The 14,826-nt window shown below is 36.2% G+C and overlaps 1 pseudogene; it reads right to left on the bottom strand.

Moving 5' to 3' along the window:
- Positions 1-9,077: 9,077 nt before the first annotated feature.
- On the bottom strand, positions 9,078-9,657 carry LOC100480017 (annotated as a pseudogene).
- Between the last annotated feature and the right edge of the window lie 5,169 nt (positions 9,658-14,826).

The raw sequence follows: 14,826 nt of genomic DNA, 5'->3' as shown, positions 1-14,826 counted from the left end.
CTGTCCCACCTAGGCCACGTGTTTGCCTTGTGCCTCATTTCCCACAACTGGAAGCTCCCAGCTGAATAATCATATCCAAACATGCTGAGCTAATTGAAGAAAGGTGCTATATAAACACAAGGTACTATTATTATGGTCATTTTCCCAGACCTTGGGCTTCCCCACCCACTTCCTCTAAATTTACAATGAGGTGGAAAGCAGCCTCCTCTAAATGGATGTAGACTTTGAGAGAAATGCCTTTGGTGCCCTCAAGTGGTTTCCTTAGGTAGAAATCACTTCACCATGAAGCTTAAAACCGTGACCAAAAAAAAAAAAAATATTCCCTTTAACATGTCAGTTTAAAGGGGGAAAGATATACAACTAAAGCACATGTAGCTTCTTAGATTAATATTTTTAAAAATTATGTATATGTATAAAATGCCAAGTAGGCTTTGCTGGGTTTTTTCTTAATATTTTTAAATAACATTTTAAGAAATAACATTTTTAAATTTTTAAAAATAACATCATCATCTTTCTGAATGAGAAAGAACAGGTACAATAAATAATTTTCTTGATACTCTAATCCCTCGACCAGTTGTTAGGACAAATCTTTCTACCCCTAAACTGGAGGCTGCGTGATGGATGCATGAGGATATATAGAGGTACTGAACAAACAGCCAATTCTTTATAAATGTTTCCTAAATCTGTCTTTTGTTTCAGGTCTGGCATTATCAACCTGGGTAAGGTCAGATAGTTGCTTGTCCTATCTGACCTGTTTTCTTTATACCTAAAAGAAAAGCATTTAACCCAATGAGTGTTATTTAAAGTTATCAATCGATTTAATCAGCTGAGTCTCTTTTTATGGAAGAAATATTCCATACAACCCAAAACATAAAACAAATGATAGTGGAACTATTCTGGCTAGGCTGTGTTGAGGAGGCTGACTTTTACCTACTTAGTCTTATTTCCTTTTCATTCCCCCAAAGTCCCTGGTACACCTTAGAGAATCCCAGAACTCCAGGCTACACAGTATTAAAATCATTGTACAAGTTATCACTATGGTTTATTTAGGCTTCAATGTAAAAATATCATTTAGTTAACTTCTTTATAGGTTCTTACAATTTAATTTTTTTATGTTGTTATTAAAACTTTTATTCACTTCAATCATCAACATGGGCACAGAGGCAGTGAAGTAGGAAAAGATGAATTTCCAAGGTTCCTCTCTGTCCTCGTGTTCTTGGGACTTTATGAATCCATAAAGAATTCTATTTAATCATTTATACTTTTGGGTATCAGTTACTCAACTTGATTTTGCATTTTGTCAGGGTAAAGAAGCTGATTGAGGCAAAATCTAATTGACAAAACTTTGAAAGCAGTGAAGTATTGCCTCGTAATGTAAATGGATAATATTAAAAACATATGAGACCAAAATTTATATGATAGTCTGAATTTTATTGCTGTTCAGAGGAAAGGGAGAACAGTACATTTTGCTGCAATCAGAAAAAAGGACAGTGAGATGAGGTTAACCTGGAAGAACAGGTGACATTGGATAGCCAGAAAGGTTCAGATGTTGATGATGTCTTAATAAAAGTCCAGGGGCTGAACTGAATCTACTGAGCCTAGCTTTTGAGGCTGTGTAGTCTATAGGAGGACCAGCAGGTGGAGTCAGTAGCTCTGTGGCTTGATCCTGGCATTACTCCTTAGTCAGTGAAAGGGCACGTACTGCATGGTGCACTGGATGTTACACTCAACTAATGAACCATCGAACTTTACATCAAAAACCAGGGATGTACTGTACGGTGACTAACATAATATAATAAAAAAAATTATAAAAAAAAGAATGTTACACTACATCAAAAACTAATGATGTACTATATGGCGACTAACATCACATAATAAAAAATAAAAAAGAATGTTAGTAAAGACACAAACAATATCTAGCCTTAAAAACCATTAATCCCATCCCCTCTCTTAAAGATTGATATGAAGAAAAAATTAACCCACTCTGTTCCCTTACATACATTATTTTTGCTATGGAAAATATTGGAAGATTACAACATATTTATATGAGAGCACAATTTAGACTTTGAAATATATTCAAGTTTTAGCCTTTACTCTAAGCAGATCATTCATTTTTAACACTTAGACTGGTGATTTTAAGAATCACTATAATTTTCAGACATGAGTGCGCTTAGTTATATGAAAAGTTTCTCACCTTCAAGGAGGCATGCCTAGGGAACTCTACCAGCAAGGTCAGTGCTGCTCTACACAGATAGTGCAAGCCATCAAGTATTAGCTGTTCCAAGAAGTGGAATATGTCATACTGGAAATCGAATATAAGGGTTGTAACAAGAGAAAAAAGAAGAGTTGGAACATGACTAACATAAAAGGTCAAGTACTATCTTCAAGGAACAAAATGCAGAGAGATAAAGTAAGAGGTAACATGGAAGTTGGTTGATCCTTATAAAATCACCATAGATCCTGTTTGGTGAAGGAACAATAAAAAAATCCTCCCCTCCCTAACAAAGTTGGAGGTTTTTCTTCTCTGAAATTGCTATTATTTTTCTTTTTCATTTCACACCCTGGCTCATGTGTTTTCTGGCCCTGGGGCAGGTTGAAGTGAAAACAGGAAAATATCATTTTTCCTATCTGTTTCTTGCCAGGTCAGCTCTAGGAAGTGCTAAGGACGCGGAGGTGTGGACTCGAATCAGTTCCTGAAATCTTCCTAAATCACTTAGGTTTGTCCCCTGAGAATAATAAAATGTTGTAGCCCGGACTAAGACTGAACATTGATAAAAAATCAGTTGACATATTTCTCCATATTAATAGACTAAATGAAAGAAAAATAGGGTAAACTCAAAAGATGCTGGAAAGGTATTTGAAAATAAAAACTCAACATTTATTCAAAAGTGGAAAATATTTTAGTATACCTGGGATTAAAAGATGTATACAAATAAATAAGGCAATATGTTTTCTAGGGGAAAAGAATATATAAATATTGGAAAGAAAGACAGAATTATTATTACATATAGATGATGCACTTACCAGGAAAATGAATAAATTATTTGACAACTGTTTAGAACCAAGAGATTTAAGTGAATGATTATAATACCTATATATGAAAATTATTAGATATTCCCTGTAATAACAAGTTATAATGTAAATTTGAAGTATTCCACTTACAAGATCAAGAAAAATGAAGCCATTATGAATAAAACAGAACAACAACTATATCAGAAAAAAATTGGAAGATATAATAATAGAAAACAATTTAATGGGCATATGATCTATTGTCTTACTGAAACATGAAAGGTTTATTTTTTTTCAAGATTTTATTTATTTATTCGAGACAGAGAGAGAGCATGAGCAGTAGTGGGGGAGAAGTAGGGGGAGAGGGAGAAGAAGGCTCCCCACTGAGCAGGAAGCCCAACATAGGGCTCCATCCCAGGACCCCAGCATCATGACCTGAGCTGAAGGCAGACGCTTAACTGACTGAGTCACCCAGGGACCTTGCAAGGTTCATTTCTTTGACTATCCCAGCATTGGGGTGCAAGGGATGAGAGTCTGTAACTGTGTTAGAGTTATTAAAAGTCTGCTTTTAAATCTATGCCTTGAGCTCAGGATCTTAGACTTTAAAGTTGTTACTCTGTGGTTAGGTTATCCACCGCAATTAGAAGCAACCAGTTCAACTCCAATCCCTTGAAATTCTCATACCCTATATATTCTTTGTTGTACAGGCCACATAGACTCCCCAGCTTTTCCTTCCATGGGTCTTTTATTACATGTGACCACAGACAGCTAATGCATGTCCCTAGCTGCTAGAGTTCCAGCCCTTAATTATACCAGGATTTTTCACTGCTGTCAGCATGAACAAAGCCAGATAAATCCTACATTTCACCAACTTGCCTGGTGGAATGATTGTTGATTGCAATCATTCCCAGTGCTAACCTTTGTGTTAGTTTAGTTGTAAACCTGAGAGTCTAATTTATAACGTTAAGAGTCCAACAAAACAGTATTATAAGCAAAAACAATGATGGGTTTATATAGGCAAGAAAGGACTATTAAAGATAGTGGTAGCTGGCAGAATCTCTTGAGGTGCTGGAGAAATAGGCATCGATTTACCCAGACAGAAAGAATGCTTCCATTCATTCCCCAGCCTCTTCTACTACTGCTGGGACCCAGGTAGGACATATTCCTGACGCTGGACACTCCCACTGGAATCGCTGCCCCTGCCACTGTTAGAAACCAGAAGTAGCAGCTGCCTTTACTACTACCTGTCAACACAATATTAATGTCCAATTACAACCTGAGAAGGGGCGTGTCTGATCAGCATGATGTAAACCATTTGACCCAAACTCGAGCTACGGAATGCAAAGATTTTGCATTTATAAGTCTTCTAGGGAGGCAGCCTTGGCTTCTTCAGGAGAGGGAGTTCCTAAGCATAGGAAGGGGTTTTTTGCTGCAAAAATAATGACAAATATCAGTGAGTAGAGCAAATTCTCTCTCCTCTATTTTCTCTCCGAAAAAATTTTTTCTCAACATTTCTTTCTCATGGTTTTTGTTTCCAAAGGAAACTTAGGAAGACCTAATACATTTTAAAAGTATTAAGTAGAATTCAGATTTTGATTAGAGTTGGCTTAAATGAGATAATAAGACAATGGGATAATATGAAAGAAGTTACATTTTATGATACTCAGTATTTTCATCTAGGAATGTAGTATGACTCAATTGATTCACGTATTCAATTATACTTTATAAAAAAAGTTTGCATTATCTTCACATGTTGATAAATTTACTAAATTTTTTCCAAGGATAACTTTTTTTCCTATTTCAAGTCAGGTCTTTGTATTATTTTTAAACTAGCTATTGCCAAAACTATAAAAGTCATTGATTTGTAAATTTGTTTTATTGAAATATAATACATATTTTAGAAAAGTGTATATATCATGTGAATTTTCATCAAATATACCCTTATAACCAGCAACCAAATCAAGAAACAAAATATTACCAAAACCCAATACCAAAGACACAATCTTAAGCATAATTATCTTGAGAAATATCCATGTTGTTTGTATGTACTGATAATTAATTTCTTTTGAAGCTGGGTAGTATTTCATTGTATGTATATATCACGATATATTCGTTCATTCACCTGTTGATGGACATTGAGTTGTTTCCAGTTTTTGGCTATTATAAATGAAGCTTCTATGAGCATTATGTATAAGTTTTTGTACAGACATATGCTTTAGGATAGATACTCTGCCTTAAGAACTCTGGCTGTTTTGTTCTCCTCAAATTCCCACCATCATTACAACTCAGGGAAACTACTGGATTATGCACGAGTCATGGAAATTCTTTCCAGGTTGGAAAAAATGTAGGGCTCACCTTCATGTTTCTTATCCTAGAATCACTGTCCTCAATTGCCAAATATCTAAATTCTTGAAGACTGTTGTTTAATGATATTTTTTTCTAGTTATTTGTGTCTGCTATGAGGGTAAATTCAGTCTCTATCACTCCATCTTGGCCTGTTTTTTTTTTTAAAGATTTATTTATTTATTTATTCCAGAGAAAAAGAACGAGAGAGAGAGCGCACACAGATTGGGGGAGGGGCAGAGGGACAGGGAGAGAATCCTCGAGCAGACTCCCCACTGAGCATAGAGCCCAACACAGGATCAATCCCAGGACCCTGAGATCATGACCTGAGCCAAAATCAAGAGTCAGGCACTCAACTGATGGAGCCACCCGGGCACTCTAGTTCTGGTTGTTTTTTAATGATAGCTTTATTGAGAGATAATTCACATATTGAAAGATTCACTGTTTTAAAGAGTGCAATTCAATGGGCTTTAAGATATTCATAAAGTTATGTATTCAGTATCACTAATTCCAGAATATTTTCATCACCCCCATAGGAACTATGATAAATCACTCACTGTTTCTGACCCTTACCCCATCCCTTGGCACCCTTGAGTCTGTATTCTGTCTCTGTACATTTGTCCATTCTAGATATTTTATATGAGTGAAATCATACAATGTGGACTTTTGTGTTCAACTTCTTTGTTTAGAATATTTTCAAGGATCATGCATGTAGCAGTTATGTATCAGAGCTTCACTCCACTTTAGGGCTAGATAATATTTCAATATACAGATATACCATATTTATTTACCCATTCATCAGTTGATAGGCATTGGGTTGTTTTTGTTTCCACTTTCTGGCTATTATGATAGTGCTGTTGTACACATTTCTTTTTTTTTTTAAGATTTTTATTTATTTATTTGACAGAGATAGAGACAGCCAGCGAGAGAGGGAACACAAGCAGGGGGAGTGGGAGAGGAAGAAGCTGGCTCATAGCGGAGGAGCCTGATGTGGGGCTCGATCCCATAACGCCGGGATCACGCCCTGAGCCGAAGGCAGACGCTTAACCGCTGTGCCACCCAGGCACCCCTGTTGTACACATTTCTATACAAGTTTTTGTGTGAACATATTTTTTCATTTCACTCAGGTATTAACATACCTGGGAGTGGAATTCCTGGATTACACGATAACTCTATGCTTAACGTTTTAGATCTTCTAAATGTCTGTAAATCTTATGTTCCCAGCAGAGTGTCTGAGGCTTTCAGGTTTTTTTGTTTTTTGCTTTTTTACTTTAGAGAGGGAGGGAGGAGGGCCAGAAGCAGAGGGAGAGAGAGAATCTCAAGCACACTCCCCCAGCACGAAGCCTGATGCAGGATCCATCCCAGGACCCCGAGAATGTGACCTGAGCTAAAATCAAGAGTCAGACATTTAACCAACTGAGCCACCCAGTCGCCCCAAGTCTTCCAATTTATCCACATCCTTGCTAACATTTGTGATTATCTGTCTTGTTGATGACAGCCCTCCTAGTGGAGGCCCAGGGGGATTTTACTGTGGTTTGATTCACATTTCTTCTTACCTCAGTTTCAGTGGTTTCTTTCCAGTGTTTCTTTTTTTTTTTTTTAAGATTTTATTTATTTATTTATTTGACAGAGACAGAGACAGCCAGTGAGAGAGGGAACACACTCAGGGGGAGTGGGAGAGGAAGAAGCAGGCTCATAGCAGAAGAGCCTGATGTGGGTCTCGATCCCATAACGCCGGGATCATGCCCTGAGCCGAAGGCAGACGCTTAACCGCTGTGCCACCCAGGCGCCCCTCTTTCCAGTGTTTCTATCACACATCCTTTTGCTTGTTTTCTTGCATTGCTAGAGATTCTAGAAAATGTGAATATGACTTGGGAAATATAATAATAATTACAAAATGCTTAGAGGTTATATTTTATTACCAAATTCCATGTTTTTACCTTAAGCTTCATTTCCTTCCACCAAAAAATTTCTGCTTAGTAAATATTCTTCTAGACCTAGTTTCCTGATTTTTAAAACAGAAATGTAAATGTGACACTTTAATATGACTATGGCCAATCTTATTGTAAAATAATTTTTTCTTTGGACCTGATACTTTAATAAACTTATATTGCCATAAAAATTGAGCCATACTTTTATTCTTGAGATGGATGATATCCTATTTGATTATGGTATATATTCTTTTGGCATTGCATCAAAGTTACATACTAACATTATTGAGGTTAAAAAATTTTTTTTTTCATTTGTGAGTTTGGCTAGCAGTTTACTGTTATCTGTATCATTTTGTAGTTTTTTTCAGGGCTTAAGTTTAGATTTTAAAAAGCAAATTAGAGGCACCTGGGTGGCACAGCGGTTAAGCGTCTGCCTTCGGCTCAGGGCGTGATCCCGGCGTTATGGGATCGAGACCCACATCAGGCTCTTCTGCTATGAGCCTGCTTCTTCCTCTCCCACTCCCCCTGAGTGTGTTCCCTCTCTCACTGGCTGTCTCTATCTCTGTCAAATAAATAAATAAAATATTTAAAAATATATATATATAAAAAATAAAAACCAAATTAAGTTTCAGATTCACTTTCTTAATTTCTTTCACCTTTATGTTATTAGAGAATTTGACTTATTTATCTTTATTTTTACAACTGACACGTTTTGTTTAAATTTTTCTTTTTTTTTTTCTTTCTTTCTTTCTTTCGGGGGATGGAGTGGGGAGGGACAGAGAAAGAGAGAGAGATTGAGAATCTTAAGCAGGCTCCGCGTTCAGCAGGGAGCCCAACACAGGGCTTGATCTCAGGATCCTGAGATCATGACCTGAGCTGAAATCAAGACTTGGAAGCTTAACTGATCATGCCACCCAGGCACCCCAAGGTATATCTTTTTATATTTTATATTTACATAGAAAAACATAATGATCATAACCATGTTGTTATATTATTTGCTTCTTGTGTCTTAAAGCCTTAAAGTAAGGCCTAATATTATATGTGCCCTGATATTTGGAGACAAGAGGAACTTGAATGGCTCAGCTGCGAGCTTCCCTTCTCATTCTGTCCCTGTACAGATAGACCCTGAGTCAAGCAACCTTCCTATTACAGAGACCAGGCACAGTTCCTTCTTCTCCCTGAGTTCCCTGCCAGCCCATGGAGTTATTCAAACAAGCCAATCACATCTTCCTACAGGAATCAGGGAGCATCCTATTTTCTTGATACTGAAGTCTAGTTCCTATAGTAGCTAGTTGTTCACTTTGTTCCTAAATGCAACCTGTATGTGGCTTTGTATGGCACAGTATCCTCCTCCCCCAGGCTATGAGTATGTATGACTAATACACTGCTGTTGACCTCATCTATCCAGAGCTGTGTGTCATGTGTTTGGTCATCCCCCTAGCCCTAGGGTAGAAATCCTTCCCACGTGACTTGGGTGAAGAGGAGGCCAATAAAATACTTCTGTACAGTAAGACTTTGTTTTCAAATGACAAATTATTATGTACTTTTTTGAAGATTTTTTTATGTGAGCCATCAACTGGTTTATAAAAAGATGCAACTAAATTTAAAATGATATAAAATATCAATTTCAAAACAACATCAATGAGTGACTGTATTTAACCATACTCAGCTCATAACAGAGCAAATGGGTAAGTGGAATGATTCATACTATAGAGTATTGCTATATGAACTGGCAACAGAAAAAGCTAGTAAAGGGATGCAGAGGAAATCAACTCTATCTTTTAAGAACTTGAATCAAGGGGCCCCATAATCATCTGGCATCTGCTCAATATTGTACCTATGGTTAGAAATGTACATGATGGGAACTCAAGGGATCTTCCCTATCCTTCTTTTAAGGTTCAGGTTAACTGTGGCCGCAGTGTAACACACGTGCTGAGTTACTGTCTGTACTGAGCAGTCATCTGCATAGGTTCCTTTGTGTGCGTATGGTAATCGTTCAAATCTTGGGTCCTTGACAATCCTTAGAGCCACTGGATACTTTTGCCCCAATTTCTCAATTTCAGCCATTACAAAATCAGTTATACAAGGGATACAATTGGCATACAGACCATCCATCATTGACTGTACTAAGTCAAGTTTGGCCTTAATGGAAAAGTTGATAAAACTGGTATCATTCAGGATGTGGTAAGGTGGGTCCAGCTGTGTGTATCTTGGAAGAATAAACAAGAAGGATGTTGAGGGTCTTCTCTTTCTTTGAATGCACTGAGATCTTTTCTTTCTTCTTAGATTTTAATCCATTCTCTTTAAGCCTCTGATCTCAGAGACTAAGCATTCTCTTCATGGTCACATGCTTTCTTGCTTTCTTTTTTCCCATGTTCACAGCGCACTCTTGTTTCTTTTTTGAAGATGTTTTAAAGAGTAATTAAATTTAGCATGTGCAGAGCAAGCAAAAGAGCACAAGTGAGGTGGAAATAACACAGATGTCTGTGATCAGGTTCATGCTGTCACAGGCAATGGTAACTCCCCCGTGACCCCCACCTAGGCAGAAGCAATTGGGAGAAGAATAACAAATATCTGAAAAGTTAAAATGTAAAAAAATAGTATCTTGGAATTTGGTAATACCAAAAGTGCTTTGCAACTTTTGGTAAACATCATCCATGTTTCCATTATGTTGAATCAGTAAATCTGTACCAAACCATAGTCATAAAATTAGCTGTGTTTCTCAAAGTTCCAAAACAGGGCTGGCTAACTGTAACCTGTGGTCCCTAACTGGCCCGTAGCCTGTGTTTTGAACGACCTGTGAGATAAGAATTATTTTTACTGTTTAAAGGGCTTCAAAGACAAATATGCAAGCACATAACACTATGTGACAGAGACCAAATACAGACTGCAAAGCCTAAGTATTTAATGTGATCCTTCATAGAAAAATGTGCAGACTTCTCTTCTAAAATCGTACAGACTGGATTGTACTGATCACTAATAGGTATATTTTTTAAATGATTAATTCCAAAGTTCTCAGATATGCTTGATTCACTGCATCTTTTGTAATGCGATCATTTTCATGGTGGGTATCCCTATGACTAAAGAAATACCTGAAAGTTCTGCTTATTGAGTACTTAGGTACAAACAACACAATACATATTATGTGTTAACAATTTAATAGCAATTTGAAAAGCATGATACATGTAAATTAAATGAAAAAAAATGGTGCTTTCATTTCATTTTAAATAACCATAATTATTAATGTGTGTGTGACTGATAGGCCTGGATAAACTTCTTAAAGCCTGAAATGAGATTAGACACCATCATTCTCATTTCCTGCTCTAAAGTGATTTTCACACCGTTTTAAAAACAGCATCCACTGAAAAAACATCTTTACAGAGATATGTTATCAAAGGTACAGAGCATAATCCATTGTTGAAATTGTAAACTACCTCTAACTAGTATATTTCACGTCAGACAGATACAGAGTATCACTGCCCTTGCCTAGAAAAGGTAAAATATACTGTCAGTTTGTTGTGGCAACCTCTTAGGCCCTGGCACACAGTTCTAGAACTTTAGGAAGAGTTGATTTGTCATAAGAAAGCATAAACCTATCATAGCTATCCCTGCTGTAAGAACAATTTTTAGCATTTGTCTGAGCCATTTAATTTTTGTTACATGTTATATAAATATACACAATCATAAAAATCTGTTATTAGCAACAACAGTAGCTAATACTTAGTCTTATGGTATGTCAGGAGAAGTGATATTGTAACAACTTTGCAACTTCCAATACATAAACATGATTTATTTCTCAATTTACTTAGCTCCCTTTAATTTCTCTTACCAAAGTTTTATAAGATCCAGTGTATCAATTTCATACATATTTTTAAAAATTTGTACTGGGGCGCCTGGGTAGCACAGCGGTTAAGCGTCTGCCTTCGGCTCAGGGCGTGATCCCGGCGTTATGGGATCGAGCCCCACATCAGGCTCTTCAGCTATGAGCCTGCTTCTTCCTCTCCCACTCCCCCTGCTGTGTTCCCTCTCTCTCTGGCTGTCTCTATCTCTGTCGAATAAATAAATTTAAAAAAAAATCTTTAAAAAAATAAATAAATAAAAATTTGTACTAATTATTTCATGATTTTTGTTGCTATTGTATACTATTTTTAAAATTTCATTTTGAATTATTTGTTGATAGTATATAAGTATACATTCTGTATATTTACTTCTTTGCTAAACTTAATTTTAGTCATATTACTTTTATTGCAGATCATTTAAGGTTTTCTACCTGCATTGTCTTCTATAAATAAAGATAATTTTACTTATTTTTCAACTTGCAAGCCTTTTTTTTGTCTTATTGCACTGCTTAAAACTCTTACAATGCTGCCAATAAATGTAAGCAGATATTCTTGGCTTAGTTGTTATTTTAGGGAAGAATAATGTTAAGTATAAGGTTTTCATAAATGTCCTTAATCAAGGACATTACATTTTGTCAAATTCTCTTTATCTGCACTATTCAGAAAATCACAAGTGTTTTTGTCTTCATTAACGTGGTGAATTATACTGACTGATATTAGAATGTTAAACCAACATTGCCTTCCTGGAACAAACTGGGGTTGGTCATAATGTATTATTCTTTTTATAGTAGGTTATATTATACTATTGCTAGGTTAGATTGCTGATAATTTTTTTTTCCATTTGTGTCCATGAGAGACATTAGTCTAAATTTTCTTTTTCTGTGGTATCTTTGTCTGGCTTTAGATAAAAAATAATTCTGTTCTCACAAAATGAGTTGGGAAGTGTTTGCCTCCTATCTATTTTCTGAAGAAGTTTGTGTAGGGTTGGTCTTATTTCTTCTTTTAGTGTTTAGTAGAATTCTTCAGTGATATCATCTGGGTCACCTAAAAGTCTGAGGAAAGTGTACACACACACACACACACACTTATATATAAAATGATTTCAATTTCTCTAATAGATATAAGAGTATTTGAGATTTCCTTTTTCTTCTTGTATCAACTTTGGTCATTTTTATCCTTCATGGAATTTGTCCATTTCATCTGAGCTTTCAGGTTGTCTTAAAATTGTTTGTAATATTTCCCAATTCCTTTTGTGTGCTTATAATATCTGTAGTGCTGACATTTATTTGATTCCTGATGTTGACAATTTGTATCTCCTCTCCTTTTTCTTGATCAGTTTAGCTGTAAGTTTATCAATTTTATTGATCTTTTTATTGATCAAAAACCCAGGTTTTTGTCTTAGGGGATTTCTCTATTGGTTTATCTATTTTTTTTATTTTATTGACTTCTGTTTATTATTTATTATTTATCCTACTTACTTTGGGTATAATTGATACTTGTTTTTCTAGCTTCTTAAGATGGAGATTTAGATTATCAATTTTATAATTATGTATTTTCAGCATTTTATGCACAGATTTGATCACTAGGTGGCAGCAATATATAGGGAAGGAAACAAATTCTGCCTCTTATAGGAGGTTAACTGTTCAACAGAAACACAACCAGCTTGTCAGCCTCCCAGTAGCTGGTAATGCCTAAGTTACTTGCTAATTTTCACTAGCCATGCACTTTAAGGCTGGAACTAATGAAGCAAAGCAATAGTTTCCCTCCTTAAACACTCCAATAAGATTCTTCGTATGATATTTGAAAATTTCAAATGCTGTTAGTGAAAAATATTCCTGAATGAGCTAATACACTTCAAAATGCTTCCATTGCACTTGGTGCTACCTCTCCAGCGTCAGCTCAGATGGGCCTGTCTTCTACCGGTTTCTGCAGCTGTATCATGGAGAGCTCCTGGTGAGGACTTTTTTTTTTTTAATACCTTTGGCATTTAAAAAAATTCATAAACGATCATCATTCTCCAAATTTAGTTATAGTTGTTTATAGGGCATAATTTTTTTTTAACCAATCAGAACACAGAACTGGCTTTTTTTTTTTAACTTTATTTTGAAATCATTGCAGGTTTACAGAAAAGTTGTAAAGACAGTACAAAGAATTCCTGTACATTCTACTGGTAAAAGTATTTAACCTTCCTCTGTATTAGCTAACACTAGTCCTCATACAGTTGACAGAGAGTAAGGATTCAATAATTACTAACTCCAAATTTGGAATATTTTGAATAAGACTTAACTGATAAAATTAAAAAAAACCAAAACCCTGATAGGAAAGGAGAAATAGAAAGATCTGTAAGCTATAGCTATTTTATTATTTATGTTTGTATAAGGCATATTTTTTCTATTTTTTTAACTTTAAATTTTTTTTCATTACACCAAAAGATAATTTCTTAAAGACAGCATAGCATTGGTTTTGCCTTTCTTCTAGTCTGAAAGTCTGATTTTTAATGAAGTATTTAGTTTATTTAAATTTATTTATTTATTTTATGATTTTATTTATTTGAGAGAGAGAGGGCAACAAGCAGGGGGAGAGGCAGGCAGAAGGAGAGGGAGAAGCAGACTCCTTGCTGAGCAGGGAGCCCGATGTGGGACTCGATCCTAGGAACCTGGGATTATGACCTGAGCCGAAGGCAGATGTTTAACTGACTGAACCACTCAGGTGCCTGAATTTATTTAAATTTAATGTAATTATTGATAGAGTTGAGTTTAACCTACCGTCTTGGTATATAAACTAGCAGAATCGTTCGAAGTTGGGCACAATTTTGCCCCAGTAGGGACATTTGGCAATGTTTGAAGTCATTTTTGGTGATCATAAATGAAGAGGGGTCGTGGTATTAGCATGTGTGGGTTAGACGCCACAGGTGCTGCTAAACATTCTACAATGCTCAGGGAAACCCTGGCAACAAGGCATTTTCCATCTCCACTCAAGAGTATCATTGCAGATTATGGGGCAGGAAAAAAAGTTTTCCTTTCTTAGGAGTTTATATTCTATAGTCTATGAGATTTGATGTGTATTCTTCAGGACGGATGTGTGTGTGTGTGTGTGCGCGTGCATGTACTTGAATGAACAGTTATTTGCTGAATAATTAGGAGAACAAAGAAATATATCTGTAGGGGCATCTGTGTAGCGTAGTTGGTCAAGCGTCCAACTCTTGGTTTCTGTGAGATCTCAGGGTGGTGAGATTGAGCCCTGTCCAGAATCTGCGTGGGATTCTCTCTCTCCCTGTCCCTTTGCCCCTCCCACTTGTGCTCTCTTGCTCTCTCAAATAAATACATAAATCTTAAAAAAAGAAATATATCTGTAAATTGCTGGGGTGAGATTTGGAAGGATTTGGATTTGCAATGCCGCTTGTCCTTAAGTCCCTTTATAGAAAAAGTTGGAGATTCCCACCACCACAACACTGTCTCGAAGCTTTGCCACACAAGCATTTCCTAGTATAATTCAGACCGGGAAGAATGTACTGCTTAAGGGAGGGAGATGTAATATGGGTGAAATGGTGATTCCCAAAATGAAGGTGAAATGAATTTTATATATATATTATCTCCATATATATTTATAATCTCCATTTCTTGCAAAACTCTTATTTATTCCTGCTTGCGTATTGGATGCTCTGCCTCTCCCTCCAGGTGGATATGACTTCTTTGTTCTGGTGT

The sequence above is a fragment of the Ailuropoda melanoleuca genome, chromosome 5 (genome assembly GCF_002007445.2).
Source record: "Ailuropoda melanoleuca isolate Jingjing chromosome 5, ASM200744v2, whole genome shotgun sequence".
Taxonomy (NCBI): Eukaryota; Metazoa; Chordata; class Mammalia; order Carnivora; family Ursidae; genus Ailuropoda; species Ailuropoda melanoleuca.
Note: the sequence above shows the minus strand (reverse complement) of the source record. Positions and strands in the feature narration are given on the sequence as shown.